Source organism: Petaurus breviceps, unplaced genomic scaffold (genome assembly GCF_028583685.1).
Source record: "Petaurus breviceps papuanus isolate PSGF00001 unplaced genomic scaffold, PetGlider_PUasm1.0 175, whole genome shotgun sequence".
NCBI classification, from domain to species: Eukaryota; Metazoa; Chordata; class Mammalia; order Diprotodontia; family Petauridae; genus Petaurus; species Petaurus breviceps.
The window spans coordinates 68,736,586-68,753,147 of record NW_027185764.1 but is presented as its reverse complement, the minus strand read 5'-3'; positions in this window follow the sequence as shown (position 1 = coordinate 68,753,147).

Genomic DNA, 16,562 nt, shown 5'->3' with positions numbered 1-16,562 from the left:
GATGAACAGTTTGAGGGAGTCACCTGGAACACTGAGGGATTAATTGACTCCCTAGGATCACAGCTCTCTAGGTGTCAGGCAGGCCTTCTTGGCACTAAGAACAGTTCTCTGTCCAGTCCCCCAGCCTACTCTGACTATACTAACATAACAAAAGTTATATATGATTTTCAGAGGTGGGGCGCTAAGCTGGTTAATGGCTGAAATCCTGGAAGAGAACCTTCAATTTTTTGGTTCTGACAACCAGACCAAAGCAGAATGAAGTCTCAGGAAACATCTAATAATTTGTTCTTCACAACAACGTAGGGGTGGGGGATAAGAGTCATTATTTTCCACATTTTATAGTTGAGGAAACTGAAGGAGTAGTTAAAAGACTTGCTCAGGGTCACACCTCTAGTAAATGTCTGAGACAGTTTTTAACTCAGTTCTTCCTGATGTCAGCTCCAGTGCTCTATTCCTTAGACCATGTATCTACCTCATAATCTAAGAAAAACATGTTGTGTTGCTAGAGATAGTCTTTAGTCACCTACCCTCTAGTTTCAAGAAGGCTGAATGCCTCAAGGAGAAAGATGAGGAATGAAGTTCAGGAGATTTTCTCCTTTCCCTTCTCTCTTTTCTTTCATGTTCTATCTTATCCTTTTCTTTCCCTTCCTTTTCCTTTTCCCCTCAATTTTTAATGATAGTGATCAAGATAGGAGGCAGCTAGGTGGCTTAGTGGATAGAGTGCTGGGCTTGGAGTTTGGAAGACCTGAGTTCAAATCCAACCTCAGATACTTACTAGCTATGTGGCCCTGGAGAAGTCACTTAACCTCTGTTTGCCTTAATCCACTGGACAAGGAAATGACAAATTACTCCATTATCTCTGCCAAGAAAACTCCACAGATGATATTGGCATGCTATAGACCACAGCAGGAGTGGGGAACCTACAACCTCAAGGCCTTCTAGGTCCGTGGATGCAGACTTTAGACTGAGTCCAAGTTTTACAGAATAAATTCTTTTATTAAAGGGATTTGATCTGTGAAGTTTGCTTTTATTAAGGGGATTTGTTCTGTGAAGTTTGGATTCAGTCAAAGGGTCACACTTGAGGACTTAGAGGGCCACATGTGGCCTCAACGCTGCTGATTCTCCACCCCTGGTCAACTGGAACAATTGAACAATAAATGATCAAGATGGCCAGGTTCAATAGAAACTAAGGGAAGCAAAGAGATTTACTGTGACTTAGGTTACTTTTAAAATAAAACATGAGCTACAGGTTACCTTTCCCATTTAAGGATGATAGCTGTTTTCAACTGTATGAAAAGTCGCCACATAAAAAAGAGAATAACCTTATTCTGCTTGGCTCCAGCAGGCAGAAAGATTTAGACATTGATCAGCAGCAAGAAGAGACAGATTTCAGTTCAATATATGCCAGGCAGTCAATAATCATTTATTAATCTCTTACCTATATGTCAGGGACCATGCTTGGTATAGAAAGAAAGGTTTAAAACATGCTTTCTATTGAGGGAGCAATCATGTAAATAACTAAGTATACAAAAAATAAATACAGAAAAGATGGAGGGTAATCTGAGAGAGAGAAACTTCCTGACAATTAAGGCTGTTTTACAATAAAATTAACTACTGGATAGGAGTTTGTCAAAGCAGGTTTTCATGTAACATCCATATGACCATTTGTCAGAGATACCGTGGAAGGGAATGATGTTTCAAGTGGGAGTTGGAGCAGATAAGCTCCGAGAACCTCCCAATTTGGGGATTCTCTGATAATCCTAAATTTTGGTTTTGCTATGTGGAGGTGGGATGCTCTTGGGAACATAGCCATTAATAAGCTGGTGTGACTGGAACTCAGGGGCCCATGTACTCCAGGAGATGGAAACAGAGATTAGAGTTTAGTAAGCAAGAAAAATGAACCGAAAGAGGAAACTACCAGATTACTCGGCCTGCCTTGCTCCTTCTACACGTAGTTCTCACCCTAGTCACAGCCTTGATGTGTCCCAGGGTTTCCAACATGTCCGAAGAGGCCAGTGTCCTAATTCCAGTGGCTCCCTCTCCCAAAAGGACTTTGTGTCTCAAGATTCAAGTTTCCCTTCTCCCTGCCCTAAACTGTTTGTGCCTGAAGGATTTTGTGGTGTTTATCTCAGATGCAAACTTACAGCTCGGCTTACTTTAGAATTTGTGGAGAAGGTGGGAGGGAAATTGGTAATGTTGTTCATGCATTTGTATTCTCCATGCCAAACATAGTGCTTGGCACAGAACAGATATTTAATAAATTCTTGTTGATTGATTAATTGATAAAAAATCTAAGTAAAACTCCTGCTGGAAAATATAGAATTTGAGTGTATGATCACTTTCCCCTTGGAATTTAGCATTTCACTCTTCTGTATAGCCCAGACCATCTAGGACAGTGGTGGTAAACTCAAATAAAAACTGATATTTATAACCTGCAAATTGCCTTAAAAGACCATGAACTAACATAATCTATATTGTATTTCTATTTATTTTGTTAAACATTTCCCAATTACATTTTCATCTAGCAAGTTTGACACCTCTGATCTAGGAAATAGTGGGAATGATTTTGAGGCAATGGCTTTATAGAATATTTGACTTTAATTGTTGTGTCCTACTAAGCATGATGAACTGAGTGGACTATAATTCAGAGAATTTTTAACTTTGGTCACAGTGAACCTTTTTACTTTGCCCTCCAGTGAACTTGTCCATCTAGATCACTACCATAAAGAATGCTGGGAAAGAAGAAAAGGAAGAAAAAGAAAACTGTGCATAGGAAGAGAGACTGCAAGAAAACACGTTTTGGGTAAATTCTACATGTAGCAACTGAGGTCATTTAGATGCCATGTTCACTACCTTCTGTAACATTGGGGCATGTCCGTTAACCTCTCTTGGCCTCAGTTTCCTCATCTGTAAAATGAGGGTAAGAATACCATCTACCTCACAAGTTTACAAAGTGAGATTGTGACATGCTTTTTAAAACTTAAAGTACTAAATAAATGTAAACTATTATCATTTTTATCAATAAGATGGAGTTGGACCAGATGACCTGTAGCATCCCTTCCAAATTTAAGTTTGTTTATTTTCTTGTGATTTTGGTGAAGGGTAGAAATTTTATAGAGTTCAATAGGTATATTGGGCATTTAGAAACTAAACAGCTGCTATTGACTTCTAAACCTATCCCTCCCCATCTCATCTGTAACTGTTTTTATGATGTTTTCTAGATAAACACTACTATCAGAAACACTTTTAGGAGGCTGTTTTCTGTTTCCTTTTTTCTCTGGGAAGCTTAATGATATTAACTTAGCTGAAATCTTTACCATTCTTCCTGATGTTATTCATTGGAGTTGTTGAGGCAAGATTTCAAAATCTGCTTGAAAATGTTCTCCAGTTGAGGATGTGGAAAATCAGAACATTAATGCATTGTGGGTAGAGTCGTAAACTGATCTAACCATTCTGGGGAGCAATCTGTAACTATGCCCAAAGGGCTATAAAAAAAGTGACACAGCAATACTACTTCTGGGATTGTATCCCAAAGAGATCATAGAAGTGGGAAAAGGACCCGTATGTACAAAAATTATAGCCGTTCTTTTTGTGGTGACAGAGTTGAAAGTCAAGGGAATGTCCATCAATTGGGGAATGGCTAAACAAGTTTTGGTATATGAATGTAATGGAATACTATTGTACTATAAGAAATAAAGAGCAGGCAGACTTCATAATAACCTGGAGAGGTTTATATAAACTAATACTGAGTGAGGAGAGCATAACCAGGAGATCTTTGTACGCAATTACAGACACATCGTATCTGTGACAACTCACTTTGATAGACTAACAGCAATGCAAGGTTATAAGGCAACTCCAAAAGACTCATGATGGAAAGGGAAATTCACATCCAGAGAAAGAACTACAGAGTCTGAATGCAGATGGAAGCAAACTACTTGCTCTCTCTCTTTTGTGTTTTGTTTTATTTCTTCCTTCTCATTGTTCACTCCATTGGTTATAATCCTTCTTTACAACTTAACTAATGTTTAATGCAAAGGTATTTGTAGACCCTATATTTGATTGCATGCTGCCATGGTGGAGAAGGGGGAGGGGGGAGAGGGGGAGAAAATTGGAAACTCAAGGGATTGTGGAATGTTGTAAACTAAAAGTAAATAAATAAATTTTTAAGAATAAAAAATAAATTGTTCTCCAGTTGTCAATCATTATAAACAGTTTAGAAACTAATTTAGAATTATGCAAATAAATTGACTCAAATGTTCATATGCTTTGACCCAAAGATTCTACTACTAGGCATGTGCCCCAAGGAAATAATCAATTGTTCTGCTGCTTCTAATAGCATTCATATAGTGCATTACTTATCCAATTTGATCCTCATAAGAAACCTGGGATGTGGATGCTATTATTAAGTCTATTTAACAGAATAGGAAACTAAGGCAGAGGTTAAATGACTTGCCTAGGATAACACAGCTAGAAAGTTGGCTACATCTTTCAGATTTCAATCTCACTATCAATTGCACCACCTAACTGCCTATAAAAAGATCTTTTTCTATACACCAAATTATTTATAGCAGCATTTTTTTTTGTAACTACAATGAAGTGGATACAAAGTAGATACCATTATTAGGTAATGGCTTAACCAATTGTGGTATGTAAATGCAATGGAATATTACTGTATTGTAAGAAATGTCGAACATAAGGAATCAGAGAAGTGTAGTAAGATGTGCATGAGGTGATATGAAGTAAAGTAAGCAAAACCACGAAAACAAAATACACATGACTACATGTAAATGGAAAGAACAAGAACCACACACACAAAAATCAAAAGATAATATTGCAAAAGTACAAAGAACAAACATGACTCTAAATATGAGATATGAGAAAACAGCATCCCCATTCCTATGATTTTTTTTCCTAATATTTTTCCTCTTCCTCTTTCTTTCTTTAAACATTTTTTTTGGTATGGGATGGATCTCTGGGAGGAGAAGGGACACAAGAAGAAATTCAAGTAATATAAAAAAATCAATAAAATTTTATTTTTTTAAAAAAGAAATGTTCTTTCCTTTCTATCTTACTTCTCCCTTGCCCTTTCATTTCCTGATGTATAAACATTTAAGGTGACACAGTATTACTCGAATACATGATGAAAGCTTTGCTTTCCTCAGCATATCCTGTTATTATAAGTCTGAAGTTTCAATTAGATATCAGTTCCCATTATTTCTCGTTTTTTTCTCCAGCTATGGTTATATAGCTTAGGACCTGAGAGGATAAAGAGTTTATTTCCCAGTTCCACACACTTGTCATATTATCTGGGTAAAGAGTTTGACCCAGTAGGCTAAAAAGAGTAATCTATTTGTCATCTTCAGAGAGAAAGAGGTGATGAAAATGTAATAAGCCATTTCTTAAGTTCTTGGGACTTTTACCGAATTAGAAATATTAAACATGTATTGGTAGGCATTTAAACACTGGTAGGCAGATACTAATTCTGTCAATAACTTAACATTGATGAAACATCAGTCTTCCCAAATGGATTCAGAAGTAATAAAGACAAAGTTATGAAGGGATTGCTCATTAAAACTTTTATATGGTTCATATGCAACTGTCAGTATTTTAGATATTTATTAAATTTACCCTTATCCTTCTGGTAAGCTAGAGAAGAAAGATGCAATACAAAATGTTAAGATCCTGATTTTTCTGATTACTAATGTATGGCAGAAGTTTTATCACCATTAAAAAACATTAAGGTTATAATAGAATCTACTAGTTACTATGTTTTGCATCTCTAAACTTGAACCAATCTTCACAGAAACCATATGGGCAAAGATTATTTCCAGGACCATATGTTGCTGTGTTGCACTAATGTGATACCCAAATCACCATAGTTTGGGGGGAAATCAAAATGCAAGTTGAGAAATACTTTCTCCTACCTCAGGCTACAGATTGAGTTTTCAATAAGCAAGCCAGATTTATTGGATTAAGATATAAATCTAGCTGTCCTGATGGTAATTGACAGCTTAGTCAATCAGTGACAGGATAGAGGACTACTAGTGAATGTTGGATGAACTTCTTCCTACTTTCCTGCTCCTATCCTAATCCAACACACAAAGATGTTCCAGGTAGGCTTATAAATTTCACATATAATGGTGTATGGCAGTAAAATTGGGATGAAAGTTGATATTCAGGTGATTTCTCTGGCACAAGTTATATTCAAACAGGGAAGAATATTTAAGATAGCATGAACTATAGATTCAGGAAAAGAGAGAAGATAAAAGGTCACTGAAAAGGGGAGATGAGGCTGCGGAAGACAGACTTCTTAATATTGCCTTAAGAAGGTCAAGGAGACCAAGGTCCTTCTGTAATAGCCAATTTTTAAAAAGTTTCATTGATACCTTTTGGTTTTACGTCACATTAAAAATTTTTAAATTCCCCCAAGAAGAGGTCCATAAGATTCCTCAGATGGCAACGAGGTCCATGAGAAAGAAAAAAAAAAAAAGGTTTAATCACCTTTGGTTTAGGGTGAGATTGAACTTTAGGTCTTCCAGGTCCAACATAGAGTGATACAATGTTCTTAAAAGCTTTGCCTATGGAGTATGAGTTTTGACAGTTTCTAGCAGTTTGAAAAGGCCTTGATCCCAGGGTCCCAGGATCAGTCTGGCTAAGTTCTGGGAGGCTTCTCACCTGAAGATTACCCATTCACTGAGATTTTTTTTTTGGGGGGGAGGGAGGGTGGATCAGCTCATGAAATTGTTTATTAAGATATGGAAGGGTTTTCCAACTGAATAGAGAGAAAAGTTCCTCATACTGAAGAAATCATGAATCTCTTGAGGTATTAAAGATTCATGTACTGGGTGTCTCAAAAAACTATTTGAAATTTTAAGCTTTAATGACTTCAAAAATATAAATGCTACAAATATACAAAAATCATTTGAAAGATTAGTTGTCTAGGTTTCTTTTACGCTCATTTAGTTTTGTGAATTTTGAATAATTTAAAATTTTTCATTTGAACAAGATGGGGCACCCTTTCATTACCAAATGTCCATTTTTTCATTCAAGATATTAATTAACTTTGCAGGGTATGATATTTTTGTCTGGAGCCCCAGTTCTTTTGCTCTTCGATACATTGTGTTCCAAGAACTGTGGTCCTTTAATATTTCTGCTGCTAGGTCTTGTGTAATTCCAATTGTGATACTATCATATTTAAATTGTTTTAATCTTGATGCTTTTAATAATTTTTCCTCGAGCTGGGGATCTCAGAATTTGACTATGATATTCCTATGAGTTTTCCTCACAGGATCTCTTTTAAGTGGTTATTGATGAATTTTTTTCTATCTCTACTTTCCCCCTTTGTTCTAATGCTTCAGGACAATTTTCTTTAATTATTTCTTGTATTATTGTATTAAGATTCTTTTTTTTTTATTGTAACTTTCAGTTAGTCCAATTATTTTTATATTTTCTCTTCTTGATCTAGTCTCCAAATCTGTTGCTTTTCTTATGTTTCACTTTCTCTTCTATTTTTAAATTATTCATATTTTGTTTAATCATTTCTTGACCTCTTATAATTTCACAGGCTTCACTTTGCCTAATTCTAATTTTCATTTTCTTCCATAAGATTCTGGATCTCCTTTTCTAGTTGGTTGACTTTCTTTCCATAATCTTGTTTTTCTTGGATTATTCTTATTTTCTTTTTTAGTTTTTCCTCCATCTCTGTCATTTGATTTTTAAAGTCTTTTTTAAGGTCTTCTATAAATTCTTTTTGGGCAAGTGACCACTTAGTGTTACTCTTTAGGGGTTTCTTTACTTCAATTTCCTCCTCTGAAGATGAACCCTGGTCCTCTCTATTCCCATAACAGATTTCTATAGTTGGATTCCTTTTCCTTTGCCTGTGCATTTATTTTTTTGTGGTGATAGCTTAGTTATTTGTAGTCACCTCTAACTCTGGGGTGTAGGAAATGGTGCTTCTTGTTCTAGATCTTCAGTTCTTTCCATTTTGTCTGAAAGCAAAGTCAAACCTCCAGCCTCCTGTAAGTGCCCACAACCAGGGGCTTTCTGCCCCACTGCTTCTACACACCCTGGGCAGGCCTATCCTCATTCCTTCTTGCCCCCACCATTCTTTGCAGCACAGCTGGGTCTGATGTTCCAGGTCAGCAGAGGTTCCCTTAATCTTCCCAGGCTCAAACACCCAATTCCCCTCACTATCCCAGAGATAAAATTTCCAGTGACTGGGGCCTAGGCAGTCTCTCAAACCAACGAACCCCAGAGCTTGCTGTTTGTTGTTTAAGAGGCTAGTGGCTTTCTGTTAAGAGGGAACCTAGCGGGATGGCTAGATGGTGCAGTGAATAGAGCACCGGCCCTGGAGTCAGAAGGACCTTAGTTCAAATCCGGCCACATACACTTAACACATACTAGCCATGTGACCTTGGGCAAGTCACTTAACCCCAATTTCCCTGCCTCCCTCCTCCAAAAAGCAAAAATAAATAAGTAAATAAATGAATAAAAAATAAAAGGGAACCTAGCCTAGAGATGTTTACTCTTCACAGGGACCAAACCTCATCCTGGATTTTTCTTTCTGATCTTCTCAAATTGTCCCTGGAGGACCTCAGTTATGCCCCTGTCATTGTTTATCTCTGCCCATACTTTGTCCTAAGATGCTATTTTAACTCTTTTGTGGGGGAAGATCTTGAGAGTTTGGAATTTTCTGACCTACTCTACCATCTTCCCAGAATCCTCTTGAATCCTTTCATTATACATTGTGTGTGCAAGTATTTGGATGACATTTAGCCAGGTAAAATAATAAAGGAGGTCCTCTAGCTTGACCTGTCTCTATCACCTAAGTCATCTGGTCTATCTCCACTGGACTTTTCCTTGTGGTCTCACATCAAAACCATCATGTATTGATCCAAACCTCATTTTTAGAGGGTTGTTCTCATGGGTAGGATAATGAATGCAATTCTTTCAGTCACTGTGCAACTAGTGAAAGTTTTTACAAAGTTTAAAAATTGTCTAGAATGATGTATATCAAAAAGGTTCTTTGTGTTGAATTTTAATAAGAAATATGAATATTTTAAAATTTAAAAAATAACCTTTCAAATTTTTTGCATGTAAGTATGTAGCATTTATATTTCTGAAGTTATTAAAGCTTAAAATGACATTAAGACCTTTTAGACATTGTTATGTTTTAGAAATTTCTAAGTTATGAAGGTTAAATATGAACTCCATAAATTCCTATTCTGATGCCTCTCTATGGTATTCAGGTGATTTTGGGTTCTTGAAGGCTAGGCTGTAAGCTCTACCTGATTTTACCATGCTGGAAAGACTTTGAGTATGGCCCCAGCAACAGTGTGAATTTATTTTCTGAGGTAATTATGGAAAGACTGACAACTAAGTGATGAACTTTTTGACTATGGCAATTCATGAAAAATAAAATACAAAAATCCTTCAGCTCCGTTACCACTTCCACTTCTACAGTAGTGGGAAAGGGGATAAAAGGAGCTGAGAACAACAGTCTTTGGACTGTCTACAAACATTAATGGTAGTTTACACATGAGATCCTTCTCTAATGATGAATCAATGGACATAATATTGGGGTGGGGGAGCATAAGTATCAATCAATATCAAGAATATAAATTTTGAAATTTTTGCTATAGCTGGAAAAGGGGGAAAGATAGAGAACAGGAAAGAAGGAAGGAAGGTAGGTAAGTATATCGCAACTAAATAGACAGATAGCTCACAGGTACTCTTTGGAGGGGCAAAGAAGGGAATTGATGGGGTAGGTTTTATTATATGACCAAAGGCAATAAGAAACATCCTTTTTTAGTATAGTTGATCATCAAATATTGCAACCAATGATGAGCATTGCAAAAAAGTAAAAATGAGTATTGCCTCATGAAAATAATTGCATCTCATGTACTAACACTGATTGTTAAAGATTCTATAAAGAACTTGGTAAGACCACCAAATGAAATCAATACACACTCTGATATTTGGTAACTTCAGTGTAAAGGTAATACTATTTGAGTATGGCAAGAAATTAATGGGAAAGCAAGTTTTAGGGGAAAAGGATTGAGAAAAACCAGGACCTTATGGATTACACTGAAGCCTTTTGCCTTTCTGTAATGAATAGTTTCTTTGAGAAAAGTTAGTAGGTGCTAGATATTATAAGTAACAAATAAAATTTTAAGAAAATAATTATACTTTAACAGAAAAGAAAAGATTTGCTGTTAATAGAAGACCAATGCTTTGTCAGAGCAAAGATCAGGATTAGCTAACAAAGAGAAGGAATAGAAATAAGAAAAAGATTTATAATATATTTGAAACAAATAATCCTGAACTATTCAAACTATTCAAACAAATAATACTGAACTATTTCCCATCAAAACCGGGGAAAGGACAACAAAAATGACATCATTGCTAGTCATTAGTCATCACAACAAAGAGGTCAAAAGAGCTCCGAAGTGCCAATCAGCAAACAGTTGATTTGCCAAATGGAGAGTGTAGGCCGCCAAATTTAAAACACTAAATTAGACTACAAAGTCATTTGTAAAGTGAAGGACAGAAGATGATTTTGAACAGTATTATCACAAAAAGCACAGAGATACAGTGGAAAATAAAATTAGTGTAAAGAAAGCTTTTTGAGTTTCTCTGGTAAAGGTCTCATTTCCAAGATATGTAAGGAACTGATTTAAATTCATAAGATTAAGAGCCATCTTCTGGTTGATAAATGGTGAAAGAATGTGCATGTGCAGTCTTCTAGGGAAGAAATCCAAGTTATCTAAAGTCATATGAAAAAAGTGCTCCATATCACTAACAATTAGAAATGCAAATTAAAAGTAAGTCTGAGTTTCTGTCTCATACCCATCTGATTGGCAAATTTGACAAAGAAAGAAAATGGCAAATGTTGGCAACTCTCTAAGACTCTCACTTTCAGGGCAGATGTAGATTTGCATTGGTAAATGAAGTTTCCCCACTGGAAGTTCCCTATCATAGTGAAATTACAGGACTATTTAAAAAACAAAAAAAGTCTTGGTTATATGCTAGTTTATCTTGTCATTGATTTTAGTTCTCTCGGGAATTGTGATATTCAAAATATCCAATTGCTTACTACTAATCTCTTGCATTTAATAAGATCCCTGACAACACCAACCCATGAAAGTTCATGGTACTAGTTTGCATAAATTTTGGTCAAGATTAAAAAAGCCGGTTAAGAATTGGAATGGGGGGTGGGGGGGATAAAATAAATCAAACTGAAAAAAAATTGGCATAAAACTCCCTTAAAAAGTCAGAAAATCATTTTATGAAGTGGAATCTATGCAAAAATCTCCAAATAAGAGCTTTTAGAGGAGGTTCATGAAATCATACATGTAAAGACTGGAAGGAGCTTCAAAAATCATGTATTTCATGCCTTACTTTATAGATATGGAAACTGAGGTTTCAAGTCAAGACTAGAACTCAGATTCTTAATCCCAGTCCGTAGTAGTACTACCTCATGTTTTTTCTCTCACATAAAGTATCCACTGTGTTAATCTAATTTGCCATTTATTGTCATTTTAATTTCTCAAATTACTCTTTTAATACTTCAAAGGTCTCTAATTTCAGTGATGTGGACACTAAAGCCATTCCTGGGGCAAGCAAAAAGAAAGGCACCCTTGAGTGGGGAGTGAAAACTTCTTAGAATGTATCTTATAATCTGGTGTCAGTTTTGATTGTCAACTTCCCCCTTCCTCCTTCATTTCAGTTGTCAATCAGCAGCAAGTCCTTTTAGGAGTCTTTCGACCCCTACCTAGCTTCAATCCTTTGTCTACTTTCCTGCCTCTGTGGGTCCCTCCTCCTGGCCAGTGGGAGTCAGGAACAGCCTGAACTCACCTCCCCCCCCCCCCCCAACCAATGGGAGTGAGTGACAATGGGAGGAAAATGGTATTAGGGTTTAAAAACTATGTTCACCCTATATTGTACCCCTCCTCTCCTTAATCTGTCAAGGAGAGGACTGCCCTCTTCTCCTGGGGGAAGAGAATAAAATTTCCTGTTTTTATCCCAAGAAATCTCCACGTTCTTGATTAAATTTTGAATGGTGTTTTTCATCCCACACAGATTTGGGGTCTCGTCCAGGATCTGCTCATTTGTGAGCAGCTTTATACCCAGTTTGGTCCTGAGGCAGGTGCCAAAGAGAGATTTCTCCAGTGGTCTCCAGACTTGGAGGGAGGGGTCAAAGCTCTGGGTGGGCAAAATGCCAAAGGGAGATATTTTCCAGATGAGAACAGAAACTGAAGAGAAAAGGAGGAAGCATGCAAATGGAAGCAGTCATAAAAATCAGCATGCATAGCTAGAGGTAAACCTAGATAGCTCTTTTGAGTCACTAATTTGTGGGGTCTTAATTCTGAATTATAAATTGGGAAGACTGGTAACAGCTTTTGGAGATTCTGGACGAGACCCCAAATCTGTGTGGGATGAAAAACATCAATCAAAATTTAATAATTCTTTTAAAATCAAAATTGCAAAATTAGAAAAACATTACAATGAAGAAAATAGCTCCTTAAAAAGAAAAATGTGTGACATGGAAAAGAATATCCAAAAACTAACCAAGGAAAATATTTCACTAAAAACTAGAATCAACTAAATTGAAGTGAATAACTCTATGAGGAACCAAGAATAAGTCAAATAAAACATCAAAATGAAAAATTAGAAAAAGAGGTAAAATATCTCAATACAAAAATATTCCTGGAAAACAGATCTAGGAGAAATAATCTGAGAAACATAGGCCTACAGGAAAATCATGATGAAAAAATGAGCCTGGGCAATATCTTTCAACAGCTCATCAAGTAATACTGCCCTGAGATACTAGAACCAGAAGGTAAAATAGAAATTGCAAGAATCTACCAGTCACCTCCTGAAAGAGATTCCAAATTGAAAAGTCAATGAAATTTTGTGGCCAAACTCCAGAACTACCAGATAAAGGAGAAAATACTTCAAGTGGCCAGAAAAAAACCAATTCAAATATCGAGGAACCACAGTGAGGATTGCACAGGATCTGGCAGCCTCTACACTGAAAGACTTGAGGAAGTAGAATAAAATTTTTTGCAAGGCAAAAGAGCTTGGGTTACAACCAAGGATCATTTACCCAGCAAAACTGAACATATTCTTCCAGGCAAGGAGATGGTCATTCAACTACATAATGGGTTTCCAGACATTCCTGATAAAAAAGCCAGAGCTCAATGGAAAATTCAACCTCCAATTATAAGACACAAAAAAGGCATAGAAAGGTAACAAGGAAAGCACACACACACACACACACACACACACACACACACACACACACACACCATGTTATTTAATAAGAGCAAACTGTTTATAGACAAGAAGAGGGTATGGGTATAAATTACACAAAATGATGATAAAAATAACCCTTATTAAGGGCTACAAAGGGACTGTGATAGAAGAAGAGGAAAGAATGAAGCAGAAAAGTGTAAATTATGCCACACAAAGAGGCATAAAAACAATATAGTAGAAGGTAAGAAGGGAGGGAGATGAGCATTATATGAGCTTTTCCCTCATTGGTTCTTGTGCAAGGAGGGAATAAAACAACCAGTTAGGCATAGGATTCTATGGAGAAGAGATACAAAACATATCATAATAGAGGGAAAGAGGTGAGGGAGAGGAGTTTTGCATGAGATCTGTTCCTGTCACTCTTGGTGTGAAGAAGAAATAACATACTACACTAAGTATAAAAATCTATCATATCTTACATGTAGTAGGACAGGGGAAGGGCTACAAAAGGGGGGGGGGTTGTTAGAAGGGAGGGAAGAAGTAAGGGAGAAGTGGAAGAACAGAGAGGGGAGTTGATAAGAAGGGAATACTGAGGGAAGCTGTGGTCAAAAAGAAAAATTGTAAGTAAGGGAAGGGAGAAGGGGAGAAAAATAGAAGTATTAACAGGGGAGGGAATAGGATGGAGGGAAAGACACAGATAGTAATCATAACTGTGAACATGAATGGGATGAACTCTCTCATAAAACGGAGGTGGATAGCAGAATGGATTAAAAACCTGAGTGCATACATGAATAAATTAGAGAAAAGGAAGGTCAATGAATTGGGCATGCAATTGAAAAAGCTAGAAGAACAAATTGAAAATCTGCAATTAAAAATTAAATTAGAAATACTGAAAACCAAAAGAGAGATTAATAAAAAATTAAGAAAACTATTACATTAATAAATAAAACTAAGAGTTGGTTTTATGAAAAAAAAAAACAGTAAGGTTAATAGACCTTTAGTTAATATGATAAAAAAAAGAAAGAAGAAAACCACATTATGAGTATCAAAATGAAAAGGGTGAATCTGCCTCCAATAAAGAGGAAATCAAAACAATAATTAGGAATTATATGCACATAAATTTGACAATCTTAGTGAAATGGACAAATATTTGCAAAAATATAAGTTGCCCAGATTAACTGAAGAGGGAGTAAATTACTTAAATAATCCCATCTCGCAAAAAGAAATTGAACAAGCCATCAGTCAACTCCCTAGGAAAAAATCTCCAGGGCCAGATGAATTAACTAGCGAATTCTATCATACATTTAAAGAACAATTGATTCCAATACTCTACAAGCTATTTGGGAAAATTAGTAAAGATGGAGTCTTCCCAAATTATTTTTATGCCACAAACATGGTACTAATACCTAAATCATGAAGAAATAAAATGGAAAAAGAAAATTATAGACCAATTTCCCTCATGAATATAGATGCAAAAATTCTAAATAAAATATTAGCAAAAAGACTACAGCAACTTATCACAAGAATAAAACACTTTGATCAGGTAGGATTAATTCCAGGAATGCAAGGATGGTTTAACATTAGGAAAACCATCAGTATAATTGATCATATCAACAATAAAACTAGCAGAAACCACAGGCTTATCTCAATAGATGCAGAAAAGGCTTTTGATAAAGTACAACATCCATTCCTATTAAAAACTCTAGAAAGTATAGGAATAAATGGAGCCTTCCTTAAAATAATAAGCAGCATCCATTTAAAGCCATCAGCAAGTATTATATGTAATGGGGATAAGCTAGAAGTATGTCCAATAAGATCAGGGGTAAAACAAGTGTATCCATTATCACCCCTCTTATTCAGTCTGGTACTAGAAATGTTAACAGTAGTAATTAGAGAAGAAAAAAAAAACCCAAAGGAATCAAACTAGGCAAAGAGACCTAGTTATCACTCTTTGTAGATGATATGATGATATACTTAGAGAATCCTAAAGAATCAAGTAAAAAACTACTTGAGACAATAAATAAATTTGGCAAAGTTGCAGGATTTAAATAAAGCCACACAAATCCTCGGCATTCTTGTATATTTCCAATGAAATCTGACAGCAAGAGATAGATAGCAAAATCCCATTTAGAGTTACTGTAGACATTATAAAATGCTTGGAAATCTACCTGCCAAAAGAAAGCCAGGACCTATATGATCACAACTACAAAACACTTTTCACACAAATAAAGTCAGATCTAACTAATTGGAAAAACATCAATTGCTCATGGTAGGTGAAGCTAATATAATTAAAATGACAATTTTACCTAAATTAAATTACATCTTTAGTGCCATACCAATCAATTTACCAAAAAATTACTTTATAGAACTAGAAAAAATAGTAACAAAATTGATTTGGAAGAACAAAAGGTCTAAAATATCTATTGAAGTAATGAAAAAAATACTAGGGAAGGTGGCCTAGCTATACCAGATTTTATTCTGTATTATAAAGCAATAGTCATCAAAACTACTTAGTACAGGCTGAGGAATAGAACAGTGGATCAGTGGAATAGACTGGGTACATAAGACCCAGTAGTCAATGACTACAATAATCTACTCTTTGATAAACCCAAAGACCCCAGTTTTGGGGATAAGAACTCACTATTTGACAAAAACTGCTGGGAAAACTGGAATATAGTATGGCAGAAACTGGGAATAGACCATTATCTAACACCATATACCAAAATTAAGTCTAAATGGGTGCATGATCTAGGTATAAAGGATGATACTGTAAGCAATCTGGAAAAGCAAGGAATAGTTTACCTGTAAGATTTATGGAGAGGGGAAGACTTTATGACCAAACAAGAATTAGAGAGCATTATAAAATGCAAAATGGATAACTTTGATTACATGAAATTGAAAAGCTTCTGTACAAACAAAATCAATGTAACCAAGATTAAGAGGAAATTGGGAATTAATTTTTACAACCAAAGTCTCTGATAAAGGCCTCATTTCTAAAATATACAGAGAATTGAGTCAAATTTATAAGGATACAAGTCTTTCCCCAATTGATAAGTGGTCAAAGGATATGAACAGGCAGTTCTGAGAGGAAGAAATCAAAGATATCTATAAGCATATGAAAAAAATGCTCTAAATCACTATTGATTAGGGAAATGCAAATCAAAACAGCTCTGAGGTACCACATCTCACTGGTCAGATTGGCTAAGATGACAAAACAGGAAAATGGTAAATGCTGGAGAGGATATGGAATAATTGGAACACTAATACATTACTGGTGGAGTTGTGAACTAAATCAACCATTCTGGAGA